We start from the raw sequence: 5,625 nt of genomic DNA, 5'->3' as shown, positions 1-5,625 counted from the left end.
AGTACAACTACGCCATCGAGGCAGTTCAGCCAGATTTCTTTTTAAAATCTGATATAAATTTATTATTTGTTTATCTTAACGGCCATTGGCAACCGTTATGAAACCGCTCAGTTTAGAATGATGATTGATGACATGAATGATGTTTGATGATGATAATTTAATGTTTGAGGTTAGTTGATGATCAATAATATAATTGATGATTAATGATATTGTTGAAATTTCATGATATGATTGATATTGTAGTTAATGAGGACTAAATGAATAAATTATTATAATAATTTTAAAAATGCAACAGTAATGTTTAAACTAAAATAACGTTACTTGTAATTTGAACTTTGCATCGTCTCCCCAAACACTACTTTTGCTCGCGCTGTTAACAATTAGAGTTACAAATAAGCCTCCGAAAAAAAATTACATTATAAAGAAATTAATTATAATTGCCGATTTAGATATTTCTCAATGTTAATAGTGGATGCGGAAATGTGTTATAAGATACAGGAAGTCGACGGTAGCCTTCGACCTTAAGATATCTAGAAAGTGCTAAACACGACCTAACCTGTGAAGCCATTTTATGCACTATCCTTTCTCCTCGATGCAGGGATAGATTCAACATAAGGTGCTTTGGGTTTTTTTAGAATGTTCATGACAAAAATCATAAACATTCTTCAGGGATTAATCTCAAGATCGCCCGGCTCACAATACAAATAGAGCAAGGCAGTAAAGAAGAAATATAAATAATTTATTAAATTTTTTTTGCTACCCTTTTTTGGGGTCGCAACGAATCGTCCCATGTGTCGTCTAGCATGGTCCTAAACTCAACAAAACGCTATAACTTCATGTTGATTTTCTGCAAGACTGTGGACCCCCCTCCCTTCCCACACACCCCGGTAGTCACTGATCGTATATCGATAGACCGTAACAATAAGAGGCATACACGACATGCACTTTATCTATATCATCATCACGACACTTTATACCCTTAAATAAGCCACACGACTTAACTGCAGACCTCATAAACTGGAGGAATTTAACATAATTAAACATATTTGCGCCTTTGTTAAAGTAAATTTCACACGATTCGAACCCACGGCCGCGACGACGCGGAAACGTCCGTACAACCGGGACAATTCGTTGCGTCACCACTCACGGCGGTCGCGGAAGATTTCTTGTCAATTGAGGAAATAAACTGCGAGCTAATGCACGTGGATTTTCTATTGAGTATGCCAGGTTGAGTTCAAATGAGAGAAATTGAATTATAATGCGTGTAATAAAATGGGAGGAATACTTACAAGAATGAGTAATGGCAACAATGTTACTCTTATCTGCTGGATATATCAGACCCACATACTCTCACACATTAATCTGAAAGAGTAGGCAGTGCAACTATGGCACCCACTTTTCGCCATAAGTGTTCTGTCCCATGACGTTATAGGGAGCAAGCCTATCAAGATATCCAGTGCATTAAAGTAATATTTACCATAACTCTAAGTAGCTTCAAGTCGATACAAGTTGCATACGTATGCGCTTTCTGAACGAGTTAATCAATATTGAAACGTTACAGATATCTAAAAGTATGAATGCAGTAACCAGGGTACTATAGCCCTCAGCAACCCCACGACAATACAACTAACTTTTGTACTGGTGTAATCTCTATATGAAAGTCCGCCTGGGTAGGTAGCACCGTAATGTATATTTCTATCGCCATGCACTAATGTATAGTCACTGTTGTATTCCGGTTTGAACGACATTATAACCAGTGTAAGTACTGGACATAATTATAAACATCTCATGTCTTTGGATGACGAGCACAGTAGAATACCAAACAATACTTTGTAATTCAAGATATTGGATGATGTTTCTACTGTTTATGGGCGGTCGTATCGCTAACCATCAGGCCAACGGCAAGCTCGTCTCTTCATTCAAGCAATAAAAAAAAATAGCTACACCATCGAGCCACTCGATAAAAATAAAGATATATTTTGCTCTAAATGGCCAGCAATGTTAAATTCGTAGCATCTTGAGTCGAAGACAGCGTGACCTCGACGGCATCCTGAGCGTGCAGCGGCTCGTGTTATCAGATCCTTCAGACAATCGACACAACGCGAGTTTTAAGGCCAAGTTATACAAGGAGTTGTGGTTTTCCAAGTACTGCCGATACGAATATGCAGAATAAATAACAAAATTTAGATCGATTTGTCATTTATATCGCGTTGGCAGTTCTTACGATCATTAGCTTATGGTACAGTGCGATTTTGTTGTAGGTTTCTAAACAAATAAATTTGAAATATTTGGATATATGTTGAACTAATGTTCTGCGATAACGATTTATATGTATAGCGACTTATAGATGGGCCATGTCCAGGATGAATGTTTTTTTTTAACGTTGAAAATATTATGACGAAACCTGCATGCCTGAAAATTTTTCTATAGGAATTTTGAGGGTGTGTGCAGTCTACCAATCCGCGCTAAGCTAGCGTGGTTGAGTAATGGCTAATCCCTCTCACCAGTTGAAGAGGCCTGTGACCACCAATGGAATAGTATGTATTACAGGGCTAATATTATTATATTATGATAAGCTTGAGTTCATAATTCGGAGTGAATGTTTTAAGTGCATTTACCATTCATAACCCCGGTCTGCTATCGTAATATACGCCTTAACACTGACACACTCGTCAAGGCCCGTGCAATTACCGGTCTCTATTGTTCACCATTTTTTTTTTATTGAAACACATTCGCTCTTCCGCAAGCTTGATATATGCAATTGCAGTTAATGTATTTTCAATCCGTACATTTTCGTTACCGACATGGATGATAATCTTTGTAAAAATAGTAGCAATATCTCCTAAATTTGTATTATAAATAATACGCTCCGCATGGTTAGATGTCGGATGCTATATTTCAAATGTCTTTAGAGATCTACTTTGAATTTGAATTGTAGCTGTTTGCGAGCGATCGAGATCACAATCTATAAGTTTCCTGATTCCCGATGCCACAGGTGATTTGGACAGTTCATAACAAACTACTGGTGGTAGGTTCCTCATACGTGAGAGTCCACCTGGGTATGTACCACTGCAATGTCTATTTCTGCCGCTAACAGTGTGTAGTCAGTAGTCACTGTTGTGTTACGTTTTGAAAGACATTGTAGCCTGTGTAACTACTGGACATACCAAGACTTAACATCTCGTCTTAAGATGGCGAGCGCAGTAGAATACCAAACAATACTTTGTAATTCAAGGTTTTGGATGGATGGTATTTCTATGGACGATCGCATCACTTACCATCAGGCGAACGGTAAGCTCGTCTCGTCATTCAAAGAATTAAAAAAAATCACGAGCACTTTAGTCGCGTTTATGACAATTGAAATTTTAGGAATAATTCCACGCTAATTTCACAAACATAACGTAACACAGCCGCGTTACGAGTTTTCACTGCCATAGAGAATAAGGTCCCTGGTGAAGTACATTGCTCCTTAGCTAATTAATGCTATAAAAATCCTGTTTTATAAGTAAACCATTACTCACATCAATGCTTTGTCTTTACGCGAGAGTCCCGCTCAGTTACTACAGTAATGTCTGTTTTTGTCATCAAGCAGAAATTTGCATGCTGTTATATTTCCGTTTGAAAATGTTATATGTAATTACTCGGTATTTTGAGACATAACAGTGTGTCTCAGGGTGACGACCGCAGTGCTGTGCCATGCAATGCTTTGTTGATTTTTCATTGTTGAATAATAATTATATACACTCAAACCCGAAAACATTCTTTATAAACAAAGTGACTACACTTCACCTGTCTTCACTTTGTCTACATAATTAAAAAGCTTCCATCGCTCGACCTACACTATGAAAATAAGTAATTATTTTACTGGTGGTAAGTCCCTCATCTGTGTTAGTCCGCCTGGGTAGGTACCACTGTCTATTTCTGCCGCCAAGCAGCAGTATATACAGTGTAGTCACTGTTGTGTTCCGTTTTGAAGGACATTGTAGCGCGTGTAACTACTGGACATAATAAAACTTACATCTCGTCTTAGGATGGTGAGCGCAGTGGAATACCAAACAATACTTTGTAATTCAAGGTGTTGGATGGTGTTTCTATTGTTTATGGGCGATCGTATCGCTTATCATTAGGCGAACAGCAAGCTCGTCTCCTTACTAATAAAATAAATAAATAAAACATTCTCAATAACATTATCCATATTGTCATACCCAGTTTGTATCTCAAAGTGGTAGGCAGAGATGCAACTTCCCCTATTCCTTCGTCATTGGCCTGTATCAAGTGCAGAGTGATCTCGCAAGTCGACCTTTACGTCTCCTTTCACCGTACTGCACCCATCTTGTTTACATAACAAAACACCAATTAACTTGTAGAGTTTCTTCAAAACTTGTTTAATTGTTGTACCACTAATCATTGGCACAGGCATTGTGTAACACATTAACATTCTTGGCGCCATTTTTATATTCATATTTTTATGTTTATCGGTTAGATTGTTTTGTCATTTGGAGCCACTTGGGTTGAATAATTTCGGATAAATTTTAACAACTGCATGCCAGATTGCGTGGAAACGGTTACCTTGTTCTATTTGCAGCATAGTGCTATAAGAATAACTTGAGATTGAATTCAGTTCAGGATTGTTTTTTGTAAAACAATTTGTAGATTGAAGCAATGGACGTTAAATAGTTCGCGTAAAAAAAAAACACTATTCAATTAGTTACTCTCGTATAAGATAACGAGCCGTTATTTCATTATTTATAAATACACAGGTCAGAGAAATAAACATACAGACACGAATGCGGGTATATAGATAACAGAACTCGTTTTGTTTTATAGTTTTTTATATTCAAAATCAAATGTTATTGTAATCCACCGGGTCATGTGAATCGGGTTAGGTCAATAGTTAATAGTTATTATATTGGGTCTCGCTGTTGGATGAGCTCGCGGTAAGCTTTCATCTGCAGAATAAAATCTCGTTTCGTCCAAAAAAATTATAAATGGCTACTTTTTATTAAAACTAATTAAATTTATCAATGATGGCGAATATTTATTGGTAAAAGGTTTAATCCTCTAAAGGTTTAATATACCAATACTTCTATATTCAATAGGCTGGGGCTCAGGTCATATTTATATAGTATAGCCAGAGCTTGAAACAGTCTAGATGTGTAAGTTATTTATAGACTTTACATTCATTCGATTAAATAAGATGCGTATTTTTGAAAGATTTGTACAAGCATCGGTGGTTCAGTGGTAGAATGCTCGCCTGCCACGCGGGCGGCCCGGGTTCGATTCCCGGCCGATGCATGTTTTTTGTTTTTTATTTTATTTTTCAATGTTCGTTTTGTTTTCAGTCAAGTTTAAATTTGTTTTCATAATAATGAACCCTCATCATGAGAATTAAATAGAATGAGGACATATTTTCTCCAAATTTGTCCTAATTCTGAAGATTATCATATTTACTTTTTCCTATTTTTTTAGACAATGGATTGTATTAATTAGATACAAATGGGCCTACCTTTTTTTTGCTTTCCCGTTGGTTACCTTCTAGCTTTAAGGTTTTATCGAAACTATTAAGTAAAAGGTCATTTAATCTAAAATCAACGATGATAATCAATAATTTTATTTATCAACAAA

At 36.6% G+C, this 5,625-nt stretch overlaps 1 non-coding gene across 1 annotated transcript; it reads left to right on the top strand.

Moving 5' to 3' along the window:
• Positions 1-5,224: 5,224 nt before the first annotated feature.
• On the top strand, positions 5,225-5,295 carry Trnag-gcc. Its single transcript has one exon. It is a non-coding gene; the product is annotated as a tRNA-Gly (tRNA).
• Positions 5,296-5,625: the final 330 nt, after the last annotated feature.

This window comes from Manduca sexta, chromosome 27 (assembly GCF_014839805.1).
Source record: "Manduca sexta isolate Smith_Timp_Sample1 chromosome 27, JHU_Msex_v1.0, whole genome shotgun sequence".
Classification (NCBI taxonomy): domain Eukaryota; kingdom Metazoa; phylum Arthropoda; class Insecta; order Lepidoptera; family Sphingidae; genus Manduca; species Manduca sexta.
This window is presented reverse-complemented; position numbering and strand designations above follow the sequence as displayed.